Consider the following 17,489-nt stretch of genomic DNA (forward strand, 5'->3'; position numbering starts at 1 on the left):
GACAATTCTCCACAATATGACTTAATGCATTGTGACTTCAGAGTATGAGCTATACTGCAGTCGAAAAATCACGATTTTAGTGCAGCAGAGTAGGCTCAATTACGTATTAATTCATATTTTGACGGTTTAACTCTCTTTACTTGTATATAACTTTTCAATCTTGCTTTTATTTTCATTGTCCACAATATCTATTTTGATGTTACTGACTATTATTAATTGATGTTTGAATGTACCCAATTGAAAACATCCTTTTCTTATGTGGGGGTCAGATGACATGATATCAGTGAGGTGGGTTTTTAGAAATGCCTCAATACATAATTTTGTGTAGTGTGTCATAATAGAAGACAACCAACAATGTCCCAACAGAAAGTTTAGCATGTTTGATTGTTTTTTAACCTTCCACGACAGGTTTCGTCACCTCTGTGACATTGACTAATAGAGGCACAGCTGACACTGCTCTGCTGGAAGAGATGAGGACACACACAAATGTAAACATGCCATGCTCTGGTGATATTAAAATACCTTCACTGTACCTACCTGCCTTTGTGTATGTTTGCATTTGGGTCTCGAAATGCAGACACACACATACATGTTAAACCGCAGCCGGGATTGACCATTTTGACCCCATGGAAATTGTTTCACTTCCAATATTTTGGAGTATAGATCCAAAACTAAATGATCCTGATACAAATGATCTGATGTTTTACATCATCAACTAAATTTGTGGAGTTACAATATGTCTCAGCATTACCCTGCCTCTAAAATACCCCGTTTACATTCAGAGTTTCCGATAATATTGAAGTATTCTGTCTGTGTGAATGAACCATGCAATTTGGCTGGTTGGCGCGAACCTTGCTCTGATTGCTCTAATAGCGCCTGTAGTCATGAGTTTGGCTGTGGTGTACACCCCATTTGTTGCTGATTGTGTTACTGAACTGATGAATGTGCCATCCCCTCCATGGGGTGTTGGATCACGTGGCTCACGCCCATGACCTCTGTTCCGTGTGAAACACAGCCAAACTCCAAATTCAACCCCAAATCTCTAATCCTGGAAAGCATCATAGGCGAAGCATCCACAACCAATCCAGTCCAGCCACTATTCATCACTTTGCTTAATCATGCCCCGGTGTTACTTTGCAACACAGAAACAGACAAATGAAAAAGAAAAAAAAAAGCTTGTTCATATGCAAAAAGCACCACCAGAATCCGTTTTACCCATTAACGCAATGTAGTAAAACAGTGGGGAATATTCAATTATGCTCCCACTGTAAAAGCTAATCATGTTTCATATTGTGTTTGTGCACAAGTTATGTTTTGTTACTTTGGTAATATGCTAGAAGATTAAACAGTGGATACAACATAAGTTTTCCACCCATTTATTAACTGTTACTAAAAAAAATCTTGATGAAACATTTATTAAATTATTTCCATAGGAACCTAATCCGGCCTTGGCTCTGACACAACTGGACCAAATCACTCATCATTTTTCTCAACATGAAGCAATATAGCCCTGGATTTCGAGAGGGATGGGCTTCTGCATTATTACTTAGGAGATATTCACTCTGATTTTTTTCATGAAATCTTTAATTTAAGTTGTGTTCCAGCTTGGTTTACTTGCTTGTGTCCATACAGTGTCTGTCTCAATGACTCTTCAATGACTAATTTAGAACAATAATAGTGAAACCACTTTGCTTTTTATTACTATTTGATAGACTTTGTTTGACACAGTTTTTTTCACCATGAGCACATTGTGTTGTGTGTCATTGTATTATGGTGTGTTGAACACAAGGCTCCCAACGTGTGCAATGATGTAAACACACCACCTAAAACAAGAAACAACTGCTGATTTGCTCCCACAAACAGGCGTATCTGTCTTTGTTCTGATAGTTTCCGTCTGACGTGTCTAACAGCTTGGGATAAACACACTCCTCCATTTTCTTGATTAACCAACGTGATGAGTCCTGCCCCGTCTGATTGGTTGCCTGAAAAGCAGCTACAGCGCATTGATGACACCAGTGCCTTTCTGGCAAAAAAATCAGTGCACCTAATACTAAATTTATGAAAATGATTTATTAAGTTACACTAATACAATCTTTTGTAATTGGTAACAAAATATACGGTGGCACTCAGAAGAAGACGCCTTCAAATGGCAGTTTAATTAACATAACTTTTTTGTTACTTATATCGAAGATGTCACTGATTCAGGGCAATAAAACTGACCAAATTGTTATTGCTGTGTAGTTGAGATGGTAATACTGTTGGTGTAATGACATTCATTCAATGGCCCCTAATGTATGATTCACTCTATTACCCTCGTCTTTTTGAAATTTACTTCTTAAATTAATATTCCATTTTCATGTTAATCATCTAATAACATTTTCAAAGCTCCATTAGTTTGTTGTACTAATTTGACACAGAAACGGGCTCCTGTGACAGACCACGTTGATGCAATTTTCATACACCGTAGGATAAAACAAGAGTAAAAACCTTAAAACACAAGTCAAACAAGACTCCTAGAATTCCCCTTTGAAATTACACACACAAACAAAAAAAACTGGGAAGAAAAATAAATGAACAGACGACAATGTGCTAAATGGGTTCAAATGTGTGTCGCAGTTAACCATTACAAGGTCACTGATACATTTAAATGCTCCAGAGGACAGGCGGAGAGAGAGAGAGAGAGGATTGATTGAACAGATTCAATGTCCCGCTCTCCTCATTAGACTCATTTCTCAGCTGCCTGGGGTTAATTACCACACACACACCTCACGCTGTTGTTCCACTTACATCATAATTACTGTGGCGAGGATTCGAGAACAATCTAAATCTCATGATATGAGGCCTTCCACCATCAACCATGCCACACATGCAAGCACCTAGACACGTGAGCACACACACACACACACACACACACACACACACACGTACTCACATCACAGCAGCAATGCCATCAATATTTTCTGCTTGAACCTCCCGGTATGTTCCCAAATCCCCCTCCCTCCCCAGGAGCCAGCTGTTTTTGGGATTGATTTCATTTATTTAATGACGGCCGTGCTAATGACCCTTTGCACGCGGCTGATGGTGTCACAGACACCAAACATTTCAGGGAGGAGGATTGGACGGGGGCCTGGAGAATGAGGGGTTGGGCCATATTGAAGAGGGTAGAATGAAATGGGGTGGCGGGGGGTGGAGCACAGCGGCAAGGGCGAGAAGCTGGAGACGGCATGTACGCAGGCGGTCTTTGTCTTTCTCAAACAAACAAGGACACTGGATGTAGGATAGAAATTAATAATCTTCCCGTGGACTAATTTTTACACTGTGGCATAGATGAAAGAGACCCCTCCACCCCTCATCGGAGGCTGGTGGCTGGTTGGCATGATACTACTGGTGGATATTTGTTTTGTGAAGCTCTAGTAGTTGGCAGCTTTGGAGCAAGCCCTGGGTGTACAAATGGCCATTTTTTATTTTTGCAATTACCACTGTCTCGGGGGCAAAAAAGACATATCATATTAAGAAGACGTCAGAAGCAAATGAAAAAGCCCTTCAGGTTACCATTAAGAATGTTTCCAAAACAACTATTATGAGCCAGATGAGCCTGTTAAAGCTTATTATTTAGCCCTTTATTGTAATTGATTCAATATATTAATTGTAGTTGTTGTCATGCTTTGTACTAAGCATGTTGTTGATTAATCACTGTTTGATAATGATGAAGAATACAATAACAGGTAACACAAAAAAAATGTTGTTACTGTAATTTTCCATGTGGGGAACTTTTTTCCATTCATGTTTTGAGAAATTCCCCCCAAATAGCTACATTCCTTTGCAAGTTAGTAAATTTATCACAGAGGATATTTTTTACATTTCACAGTAGGCAAAGCAGAGGATGTAAATTATCACATTTTTGATCACCGAATTCCATTTAGCTGCATTAGTGTTTGAAGTTATATGTTAAGCAACTGTAAACCTCTGATACAGTCATATAAAAGTTGTTTTCCATTTTAAAAACAATAAAGCATGTTAAATATGTTGTTAACCTTGATGACATGGTGATGTTTGAGTTCAGACCTCAAGTAAAGGAACCATCATTTTAAGCTTTTTGGTAGCTGCTCTCCTACATTTACACCAAAATAACGTCATTATTTAAATTACAGTTTGAACACTGCACATGCCTTCTTTAAAAAAGATAAATAAAAAATAAACAGCTAATGTTACTGCCAAACTTGATATTGCAACATCAGTCACATTACAGCTTGTTAGGTTATGGATACGCTTTGTTTCAAGTATCTTGCAAATTTAGCTTCATGAAATGTATGTTCTCTGGATCATCCTGCAAATTTCACACAATTTATTTTGATCTTTTAAATGTTGTTTGGCCATTTAGCTTAGGAGGCACAATGGTGAGTCATGGCACAAGTTTGTTTTATTTAATGCACAATCTAAATAATTAACTTTTTCATCCATGATTCAAAATTAATGTGCATTGGAATGACTACAGTAAATTAAAGTTAAAATATGATTGTGTATCAGTCAGTCTGGATGCATGGGTCATTTCACCAAACAGCTCTCCGTCGTTGGCTCGTTGAAACATTGTAGAGGAATATAGAAAGCATTGCATCACTCTTGATGGACCTGTCAGATTTATCTGGCCCACACACAGCAGTGTGAAATATGTGGAGCTGATCGCAGGCTTTCATCCAGGCACTGATATGGATCGTCACTCTGACGCTCCAGCTGAGTCTCACCCAGGCTCTCAGTGTAATGTTCGTCACATCTGTTGCACCGACCTTCATCCTGTTTTCTCACCTGGTATAAGCTTTTACACTTTTAATCACATGGCCTCTAATGCAGGATCTAACATCACACCTAAGAGCTCAGCACCCATGTAATGTGGACATAATGTATCCCTTTCAGAGGAGTCTGCTTTCAGTGACTTACATGAGCACATCATGTACAATATATGATGGTGTTAGACAAGAAAATGTGTTTTTATGCAATTTACAGTAAATGTGATTTCAAAAACCCAGTTTTTTTTCTGGGTAGCTACTAAGGAGGAATTGCTTGTCTTGTGATTATGTAAGTAGAGGATACATTTGGACATGTAACAACATGAATTATATATACTTTTAGGTACAATTTTTAAAATGTTTAGACACTGGAGTTAACACCCTTTAGACACAGGATTAAGAATAAATGCATTGTAAATAATTAAATCAAGTCGAAACAAGTTTCTCTTACTTCATATTTAGACAATGTAATTCGATTGCAAACACATTTGTTTCAAGGTTACTGCATAGTAAAGTCATGTTATTATTAAATGCTCGTGTAAATACACAGGTAGAGTTATGTAGTTATACTAAATCTTTCTTGTTCTATTGTTATAGATAATTTAATCCATTTAATCAAATTTGAGATAATTTTCTTTCTAACACACGGGCATGTGTGAAATGATTTATTGCTAATATTTTTACATACCCGTAAATTTTAAGTATGACATCACAGTGCCAGTTTCCTTTCTCTCTGCCTTTCTTTGTGATCGCCTCCAAAGCAAATTCAGTTGTACACAACAGCAGCTGTTGTGGGCGTTCTCCTCTGTGTATAGTACATGTCAAGTGCTCAGAGGTTATTTCCAATGTGCATATGGTAGAGATGGTTTGATGTATCCTGTTTAACTAACACGCAATGCATTCAGCCAGATACGACACCGAGACCATTTATTTTCACTCCTCGACACTCCCATGACTGTGTGCCCTCATGTAGAAACTTCATCTAACAGCTGTATACTGGAGTCAGAGATACTATCGCTGCACTAATGTCCTCACTACCTTACAGATACAGATTACACGTTGTAGCTGCAGAGCAAACAGTCTTTAAATCCTATGCTTGTAGCTGTTCAGCTGGTAAAGCAATGTGCAACCTGCCATGCTTCAGACAGTATATTACAAATAAATGAAGCCTTACTGCACCCCACTACCTGTGGCATGCACAACACAAAGTAAACAGAAACCTAGACCAAAATATTGATATAACTGGTGTGTTAGATGCTTATGATTAGATATTTACTAGCAGTGATGAGCACAGTGGCCATTTCAATGAAAACAGATGACACATCTGCACCGAGCACTGAGTTGTATGTTGAGTCGAGAGTCTGACACAATGTGGCATTTGAGGTCATTTTCACGTCGGTGAAATTTTCCTTTTTTACATTTTTATTTATAGGTGAACACTGAATTGGCATGTGATCATGTAAATGTAGATGCAATTCAGTGAACTTTTGAAAAAAAATTCCAATATTGCAAAAAGTGGGTTGCAGGTTATTTTGGGAAATACCACATTTCTTGTAAAATAAAATGTTGTGTAGACACATTTTTGACTGACACAGATTATAGATTATTGTATTTCATATTAAAACTGTGTACAGTTATAATGTAAGCAGCCATCAGTTCATTCCACCTCCACACAGCCTCAACACTGTCCATCAGAACTGGAAACGTTGTACTAATGGGACAGAAAAAAAAGGGGGGGGGGGTGGCTACCCTTGTTTGTCAGTGTGGTGGGTTCATCCCTAGAAATGAATTTAACAAGGCAACTATGTTACAGTTGGTCTTTATCTCCTTTTTTTTGTTGCTGATTCGTTGGATTTTGTTCATATCAAAGCACTGCAGGGGTAAGTGACCAGAAAATTCACAGATAATATCAACAAATCAAAGATGTCAGTTTTGGTTGCAGAAGTGACAGGAAGAATAATATATTACACTCCCACATACATATACAAAACAAACTCAAACAAAGGGGGGAAAAAAACAGAGAACATCGTGTCCAACTGGAAGGCCGTTGACGTTCATTGAATTATTGTCAGGAATTTGACTACTACAACAGCATCAAACACGAAAACACTTTCAAAGCATTTTATAGCTATAATCTGGGATTCTAATCCAACACACTGTTTGTCAAATTAAGTTAATACCTCCCTAAAGTCTGTTAGCCGTGCCTTACGTGTGTACCAGTGTTCCTACACATCACTGGCTCTATAAATAGGAAAAAAACTAATTGGTTTCGGAATGAGGCACACGACACTATTCCAGCCAATCAGCAACAGTGGGCGTTCATGTTTATGCATAGGACAAAGGGAAGAAGGGGAGAAAAGGGGCAGTGGGTGTGAGAGAGACGGTAAATCTGGGACATGCCAGTGTTCTGAACTCCACAACATAATCATATTGTCTTTGGACGAGAAACAGCCGAGGAGAAGGACAAAAGAAGTGCTATGATCAGGCAAGGGCAAAGAGCCGTGTTGACATCGGCAAGGCTACAGCGGAGACCTTGTGCTAAAGCCAATCCCAACTGGTTTGTTAGTAAACGTGTAAAGCAATGTCTTACATTTTTGTCTGGTAAAATTAAATTACTGTGTCACGAGTAAAGCATTATTTGTTGTGGAACCATGGTGGGACAGTGCAGCACGGAGCGCAGGAGATCAGAAGACTAGCGCAGTAGACATTCAGTTTTGTTTTTTAGCCTGCTAGCTTTTCATGGTTGTAAATCGGCCCTAATCCCATCCCACTCCCATCGTCGCTCCCCCTCAGACAGAAGGGACACAACAGGGAAATGAAGAGACAGTCAATTAGAAAGAGGGAGCTGTAAGCTGCAAACAGCTGTTTCGCCTCCCCCTGCAGATTTTGACTGATTACTGTGATTGATCAGATTATTAAATGCCAATAAATATACCTTGTTTGTGATAACAGTTTTATTCAGAATTAACAGTTAGCACCAATGGCGTTGTCTAATGTGCTCCCATCGGAGACGGACTGGCCATCAGGAGCAGCGAGACAAATTGTAGTGGCCCGTAACAGAACCCATTCTGTTTTCTGGAACCTACTGAATTACAAATCAAGCGCTGCCTTCAACCTGGCTCAGTTACTTGCAGAAGAGTATTAGGACCAGGCATAAGAAGGAAAAAAAATGAGAGGAGGAAGATTATTTTAAATCTTACATGTTGAGAATAAAGTTGAAAGTTGTGACCAGGAAGCACTTTTCAGCAGCACCAAAGGGCTATTTATTCACTTAGGGCTATTTCGACTTTATTCTCGACATTTCAACTTTATTCTCGACATTTGTCTTAATTCTCGAAATGTTAAACAAATTAAAAAAAAATCTTCTCCTTCATTTATTCTTTCTCATGCCTGTCCCTAATAGTCTTCCGTAATCATGGCAATGGTCCAATGCCACTCAAAAGATTTTATAGTCGCAAAGACCTAAAAACACAGCAAGGTGGAATAATTTGGATAGATGCATAATTCTAAATCCTATAAAAATAAAATGCTGTTTTGTTTGATTTTTTATATTATAACCCATGTTTTGCTTCAACTATAACAAGACCCACTGGATTCTGATATATTTCTCTTTTAATCAGCTGGCGTAGTTGTCAGTGTCGTTGCCTGACAATGCATGTCCATGAATTTGGATGGCGGCGCTTCTGAGGGTGCACCGAATGAGTTCAAATTCAGTTTTCCTCCAGAATCAATTACTCCTCCTTTAAGGCGAATGATATCAAGCACACTTTACACACATTATGAACACCTTGGTTTTTAAGATCACAATATCATGGAAACATTGAAGAGGATTTCAGATTGCCTTCCCCCATTTTTTATTTCAATCAAGGATGACAGTTTTATTAAACTATCATTTTTATGTTAAATACTTCTCCCTCTCCCACTTCCTCTCAGAAAGGGCCCCTCACTGAAGTGTCCCACTACCATGACCTTGGAATGTTAATTTTAAATCGAGACATTTATCGTTGCCTTTGACGGCAGTTTAACTTATGTCCTCTGATAAAAAAAACTCTTTGGAGAGTCAAGCATACAATCAATCTGATGGCTGTCAACTAAATGCAATTCATAAAGGGGCAACAAAAGAGCAATGTGAATTCAAAGTAAATTGTTTAGTGGACTAGAATCTTTGGAGAGTTACAAATACGATCATTCGTTATGATACTCTTTTATAAATGTTTTCACAAGCTAGCACTCTCAAGTAACTATAAGTTTACAATGCATGTGGTACAATAAACTTACTATGTATGCATGATAATGCAGCTTGTTTCAGGTAAAGTCAATAGAAATTGTGTTGCTTTTTTTAGCCAGGCTCGTGGCATGGCTCTAGGTGTGGTCCACCACTTTTTTCCCATATATTTGAACATCTCAAGAGCTTTGCCATCAATTTCGTACAAAGATTATGCAGCGATTCACAGTCGACAGACGACGAACCCTACTGATTTCAGTGATCCCATGAATTTTCATTTGACGCTACAATGAGGCTGACATTTTTGGCTTTGAGTATAAAGTGTTTCCAGGGGATATACAAAAACAGGATGAAACTGCCTGGGACCCAGGTTTGTTGTTTTTGTGCATTTGTTTCCAGGGATAACAATAAATTCAATTAAACTCACCATCTAACTCATTTTTCCCAACAACAATGATGAGTAGTTGACTACTTAAAGCATTTAACAACAAGCAGTATGATCACATTTTTGTGTCCTCTGGAAACACTTCTGTAGTCATCTGCTACTTTTTTCTATCTGGTTGTCTTGTGAGTATATGTAGCTCGTTTGTGTACTACGTTGTGTTGTGTGCATTTGCAGCTTTCTTTTTCTATTTGGTTGTGTTGTGAGTATGTTTTCTACTTGGTTGGGTTTTATGTATTTGCAGCACACGTGTTGTCAAATTGATGAAGATGTTTCCTGAATTTGCTTGTGTTTTCTTAAGTTGCAGTGCGTTCAACTCTCAGGGCCACTGTATTGATCAAACAGTGCAAGAGTCTAAGCTATTTATTTCTGCTCCAGATCAAAAGGCATAATAAAATACACATTGCAAACACTTGCGTCAGTTTATTTATTGGTGAACACAATGGATGACCAATTCCAAACAGAGGTTTTTCTTTCTTTGAAGAATGCAGTTCTTCTTATCTGTAGCGTGATACATTGCTGGAGATGAAACATTAGGACATTTTGAACAGTAAAATGCTTAGTGAAATGATGAGATGATTTTTTCCTGTGGTTGTCACAGTCATTATTCATATTTGTATAGTTTGACGTTTACCTAGTTCCATATTAAAGATTATTCAAGATATTCGATATTCAGACACCAAAGCAAAGAGAGCGATGAAGGCGATGATTGTAACAAAAATGTAATTCATTCTATGTATTGTAAATCATCAGAACTTTCTATAACCCAACTGAAGAATGGTTTTCCAAAGAAACATTTTTGTTTGGCATTGTAAAGACAGCTTTACAAAATATAATTGTTTTAATCATTGTCCATCACTTTCCCTTGTTTAACTCTTTGTATACATTGTGTTGTTATAAGATTTTTTTTAGAAACACTCGTTGGATGACTGTAGCGGTGGCCTTTTTGGTTGGTCCATGCGTTTTATTGGTCAGTCCAACACTTAGTTCTAAAGGGAAATAACTGATGTTGCAGATTGGATTGTAAAGTGTGTTTACAATTGAGATAACGTGATAACCCTAAATTTTATGTGATGCTGACCTCCTTGGATTTGTAAGTTGTACTTGTTAGGTCCAAGGATTGAAATAATTAATTGAGGGAAAATGACATTAGGCAGAATTCTTTTTTTCCTTCATAGTCACAATTTTTTGATCCTGTGCACTTATCAAACAAACACAAAAACTTTGTCGCCATTGTTAAACATTGCCATTACATGTAGCACAGATTGATTCTGGCTTTTCATCTTTTCATTGCAAAAAAAGAATCCGTCTAACACTTGGTTCATGAAAAGATGGCACTATAACTATGAACATGAAGTGACTTGACACACTAACCCCGAGGCATACAATTATATGTGTACAATTAACCATATCTCAAAAGTTCCAATGTATTGGGACATTTCATTAATATACATCCATGCCTCCCAGGGGATGCCTCCTTTGGATATTGACTATCGCAAATGACTCCTCCATTTAGTGTTAGCTTCAAAGCACACAAATCATTACTTCCTGCCACTTAGTATATTGTATCATAACATACCCAATTAATTGACCTTTTCAGGGGATATCCCAGGCTTTTCCTTAAACAGAGATCACTGGCAATGTTGAAGTCAAATGATACCTGAAGACACTGCTCATTTTGGGGTTGCCAACACGTCCTCACATCCTCTGTCCTGAGATGGTGCACTCCTGTTGACTGGAGCCAACTAATTTCAAATTATAGTGATACCTGATACAGCTCATGTCCGTGCCTGAAATTTAATTGAAAGATTCAGGATAGTCAGTGCTCACCCTCTGACAGCTAATCTTTCATCATCTATCACAAATCATCCATGATTATGCAGAATAACTGACAGGGGAGGCCAAATCAAAGGGTGAACTTGCTTCGTATTGGTAAACAGGCCACTCAGCCAACCTATCGTTGTACTTTTTTTGGTACATCAGAATCAGGGTGTTAATTGTGTCAGTTATTTGGTATATCTACAGTTCATAATCTTGGAGGATTCCCCAGCAGTTTCTGACTGTAAAAGCTGACTCATGCAATAATTGTGCACTGCAACATTTTTACTCACATTGTTGCTTCCAATGATTTTCACACTAGGGGGGTGTCCAGTCAATACCAGCATCAAAATTTCAAGTCAGACACATTTAGCTAAGATGGATATTAAGTCAACTCAGGCTTAAAATTTATGAGCACATTTGGTTGTATAAGGCAGGAGGTGGTCAGGGATCACCACAGTAGCTGGTTGCCACTACCTCAGTGCTGCACCAAATCAGGTTGCCTACCATAAAACTTAAACTTCTAAATGTCAGAAAAGAAATCAAACATGCATGAACACAACACAACATTAAATTTTAAATATTTCTCTTTAATATAAAGAGCCAATAATTGTCAATGAATGAAAATGTAATCCCATCTTCCTCTACTATTTATCTGATATAACCCACACTAAAGTATTTATAAAGTGTACAAATCGCTATATGTATATGATTATTTAGTCTGTGCTGGATAGGATGTTTCTATTGTGATTTTGAACTCACACAGTTTTATAGTATACAATCTTCAAAATTATCTCTCCACCTGTTGTCTGTTTTCTTGCCACCTTCCCGTGGGCACTTTTCAAAATGGTGTTATCTGGAAAGCCCTCTGTTGTAAAAGCATAAATGAAGCACCTGAAAAAAAAAAAAAAAGTATTTTGTCAATGTAGATCAAATTACATCGCAGAGATAATATGTACAGGAAATTATGATTAACATGCAACAAGGCCTTTTTTTAAATCCGCAATGACTGTTGTTCACCTCAGCTATTTTTCCCCAAAACAATGCCCCAACCCTGTTGAATAGCTTTGATCTACAGCATTTATGCTTTAATAGCTTACTAATGCCATGAAACACACAGGCACTAATTGGGTATTTTGACAATATAAAAATTTACAATTGCTGTAATTGCTTTTTTTGTGATGTAGACATTTACAGGCACAACATTTTTCTGAATTTGCTGAGTATGAGGTGTTTGTTATTGCAGTGTGAAAGGATTCCATTTAAAATCTCTATCGCACATGGAAGTGATCTCTTTTTGGGGGATTAACCTGACTGTATGTTCAAGAGCTCAGTAAGGACACTGTCAAGATATTTCACTTGACATGCTCTTGCACAAATACATGGATATTACAGAATTAATCTGATAAAGAAAATATATATATTTCAAATATTTGATTTTAAGGCCATTTTTTATACAGCACCTTCAAAAAAAGGATGCAAGTCAAAGTACTTCTTATTAAATGTTCAAATACAATTAAAGTGAAGAGAAAGAACTGTCAATTACAGTGAAATACAAATTAGATTTTAAAACAATACAATAGTTGCCATATAATAGAAAACAAAATCTAAAGCACAGCGGAATTTGCCAGTTTCTGACGTCTCAATCACCTTCAAGTCTTGTTTAGACAAAAGAGGTTCAAGCGTCGGATGTCTTTCACATTTATACACTGTGGGTTTGTTTACTTTCTTAATTATTTTAAACTGTCAGTCCCTACTTTGTCAGAGTTGTTCTACCTTGTCAGTTATTGTTTTTAATCCATTTTACAGCTCAGCTAGAGTAGAACCTCTCAAAAAAAATTAATCTGCAGTAAATTCTGGTGATTCTGTATCTTTCCCCTTTTCCAGCTATGTCTCTTGTCAAAATCTGTCTATTATGCATATATCGCCCACTGTAAAATAATTGCTTAGACACAGCATGCAGTCCATTAACTTGTGGTAAGCTTCCCATTAAACATGCATAATGGTGAGATGGGTAGCATGTCAGGCACTGTAATGTAATGGCTTCTCTTCACTGCCAAATGTGGAATGAATTTGTGTCATACGTCATTATAAAGGCAGAGATGCCAGACTTTGAGGGAGGTTGGCCACACATCTGCCAAAATCACCATGCATGAGTGAGAATAAGACAGTCCAAACTCAAAGAGTGTCTGGGTGTTGCATGCATGCATAGTAGATAATCCACTCAAACGCTGAACCATTGCGACATGCGAGATGCAGGCCTCTCACTCTCCGCGCTGGAGGGAAAGAGTATACTCACTTAAAAATACTTGAATTTAACTGGTGCTGAATTTCACTTCCAGGCATGTGCAAAGGACTGCTTTCACCCAAAGGAGTTTATTACCAAAGAGTCAAAATAGATAAACCATCACCAATCTCCCTTCCTTATCACCAAGGTGAGTTTAAACCAACACTTGTGTGCACAGATAATGATTTAAAGGGGTAGCAGCAAGCTGCAACCCGCTGAAGGTCAGTTTTCTTGTTCGGCGTCTTTGCTTTGTGGTTTCTTTGGACAGAGGTCGTCACGACACATTGTTTTCTCAAAGGCATCCATCAAAGCCATCTCCTTTGGCATTGATTACCTTGGCTCATTAAGAAGCCCTCTGAAGACCACCATCGTTTTCTCTCTTACCCTCATCCCACTAGAAACACACACACACACACACACACACACACACACACACACACACACACACACACACACACACACACACACACACACACACACACACCACATTCACAAACAATAGAGAACTATGGATGTATTAGATTGATTTTCAATAGAAAAGTCGTCTTATTAAAACAATAAACAAAAACAATACTCAAAGGCTGCCCTTAGTACATAACTACTGCATGTACTTCACTATCCAATGAGCAGCAATTTATATGCAGCAATTTCAATCGAAAATGTATGATTTAAGAGGGAATCGTACATTTTCATATTATGTTGCAACAACGGGTTCTTGACACATCTCGTCCCAAAGCTTCTGTCAAGCAAAACACATTGCAGGGGAGTACACGTGGATTTAGTCAGAAATGCTCGTGTTTTTTTTTTCCCCCATTCAAAGTACTTCTTTTGGATCAATAGTGCCAGTGATGCCTGATTGCATTCTGCAAGAAATTCAATTGGATGGTGACTTCTGTGCAACTCAAATCAATGCTATTTGTCGATCCAGGAAATTACTTGTGTCGTGAAACCTGAGACCATAACAAGACAGGAATACCCTGCCAATGACATTTGTTTAAGAGGAAATTGTCTCCACTTTCAGGGCCTTCTGACATAGTGTTGCATCTGATTGATCTCTTCGGATATTCATGTTTCTATAGCATCTAAGTAAGATGGCTGACTGTAAAGATTTAATAAAGAAACTAAGACAGATTTCGGCACCCCATTGAAAAGGCGAAAAAAATAAGTCAAAATTGTGTGATCCACCTGTGTGCGGCCTTTGGATTAAAGCCATATTAAAGCTGTATTGTGGTGACTTTGAGTGGGGAACCATGGGTCCAAAGTGTCATATTAGGTCTTGGCACAGCCAGGTTAGTATGACATAGCTCAAGGAGAAAATAATGGGAAAGGGGAAGATGAGCCAGAAAAGTAGGCTCAAACGGATCAGGTAGCTGCCTGAAAGACACGTCACAGAACATTGTCAAGGGGCAGGTATTTTTAGGCCCGACAGATACAGTTCACTGGCACTTTTACAAAAAAGGATTGTGGGGCGACTGTAAAAGATAGGAAAGGAGAGTGGCTGAGAGGAGAGAGAAAGACAGTGACAAGAGAGGGAGAGGAAGAGCAATAATAATTGTCATTGAGGGAACCTTTGGTGTAAGATAACCAGTGGCAGAGACATGAGCACAGCATGGGTCCCTCAGGGCCTTTACACACACTTCTTCATTCCGTGTTGATGCTGGAACTCTTTTGTTTGATAGTTTGGACTGAGCTGACATATTTCCCTTGGCCACTGGAATCACTGCAGTGACTTGACTTAATGCATTTGTGTATTTGAGGAGTAATTCCAATGACTATTACAGCATGTGCGCCTTCCTCACAATACGACCATCACAGTTTCACAGTCAATGTTTGTTTTTTCAGTCTTACCCATCAAGTCTGTGTAAGTGAAGTACAACACTGTGCCGTATAATGTTACATGCAGTGCTTGAATGACATAATTCTGAAAAAGGCGTGTAGCAATAAGAGTGGAAAACATTTTTTTTTTTAAGCATTATTTTTCAGGTGCATACTGTTTTAAATCTCTTTTGTGTGTTTTTTTTAACACAACTGACATTTTAAAACAAATACTTTTTTCCATTCTTCTAACTTTTGAATTCCTCATTAGACATCAAATTTCAACAATAGCGTTCTTTCACCTTCCCATGCCGTGTCCCATGCTTTCTCTGAATGTGTTAATACTCAATATGTATATTCCTTTTATTGTGACCATCTTCATCTACTAAATTAAACTTGCAAACTCAACCAGCTACTTACCTCCAGGACAAATTAACACAGAGTAAAAGTGGCATAATTTATGAGGTTCTGTGTTCGCCTGGAAGTAAAACATATATTGAAGAACAAGGCTTTGGTGCGAGCACGTGGAAGCATAAAGAGATTTTCTGGAGCAAACATGAGCAACAGAACAAAACGGCACCATGCCTTTTGTTAGAAACATCAGATCCTTCTAAGTGGGTTCACCGTGGACTCTGTGTCAGAACTTAAAGATATAAGTTCTGAAAAAGACAAGGTGCCCACAGAAAATCTGAAAGTGGATCCGGTAGATCAAACAGTGGAATAAAAAGATCTGGCGGAATATCCCGAACCCAGAATCCTGTCAGCTTTTTAAAGCTGTGACACCAATCACAAATCATGCTGTTTGAGCTTAAGTTGCATATGTGGTGGCACATATTGAAACCGGGGGTTAGTGCTTGTGCATGTTACCAAAAATAAGTTAAAAGCCATGCAAACATTCATTATACCATTTTCACCCATGTGTGTGTGTGTGTGTGTGTGTGTGTGTGTGAGTGTGTGCCACTAAATGACTCAACAACACAAGGAGGGGTTTCCACCAAACTTGGCGGGAGGTAGGATTCAATTTTAGAAAGAGAGAGAGAGAGAGATTTTTGATTTTTAAAACACAATGTTTATTAAGATTTACCAGAGAACATCACGGTCCTCTACAAATGAAATGAAAAAAACACACACAACAAAATAACTGAAAAACAGAATAAATCTAGTCATAAAAACAGAGTAAAAGATGAGCTCTCGCTCCTTCACTGAACACACAGCCGCGGTGAAACACCACTGGTTTAAAAACTCTTGTATGTCGTTCATCAGAGAGAGAGAGTGACAGGAGGGGAAAGGTGCAAAACCTCAATTAGAGATCTGTTATGTTGTGTAAAAATGACAATCATAAAATATATTTATATAGTATATATATATATGGTATATACAGCATGCACAAGATATGCTTCATCCCTCTGATGCTTTTCATTTCCTTACTTTTGTTTTACATTGTCAACACTTTCTTTCTCTTTCAAAACCTCAGCACAGAGGTTAATCTATGTAAAAAGTCTAAACTTCTGATGAGAAGTTGACATGATGAATAATTGCTCATAGTTTAAAGGCAGCGGACATTTCAAACTAAATAACCATCACTGCTGCTGGGTAGGCTTGACTGAGCAAACGTATATATATATATATATATATATATCAGACACTCTCAGCTAATTAGAACCACTCAAGTAACGAGTCAGCCAGCAACTCTCAGGTGCACCGTGGCACAATTATACATAGTGGGTTCTTTTTCCAGTTTGATAATTACCGCGCGTCTCTTCATCTCATCAGCTACTGTCCTCCAGCACGTGACCCGGAAATCAATCGAGGTCTGTTGGAGTTGTCTGCAAGGGGCATGGGGGCTCCGGAAGCGTCCTTCTTCTCCTTCTAAATGAACAGCAGCAGAGTGAAATAATAATAATAATATAAAACACCTGAAAGAATGCAAAGCTTTGGTTAGTTGTTGAAATGCACACAAAGGCAGGTAACTGTTCTTCGCCCTTTTCAAACTGCAGATACATTTTACAGGAACCCAGGGAACAACGTTTAAACAGATGGCTCTGTCTTGTTGGACAAACTTTTAGTTCTTGTGCCATTAATTCATTCATCCTGCTGTCCAAAAGAACGTAATAGTGT

The sequence above is a fragment of the Scophthalmus maximus genome, chromosome 4 (assembly GCF_022379125.1).
Source record: "Scophthalmus maximus strain ysfricsl-2021 chromosome 4, ASM2237912v1, whole genome shotgun sequence".
NCBI classification, from domain to species: domain Eukaryota; kingdom Metazoa; phylum Chordata; class Actinopteri; order Pleuronectiformes; family Scophthalmidae; genus Scophthalmus; species Scophthalmus maximus.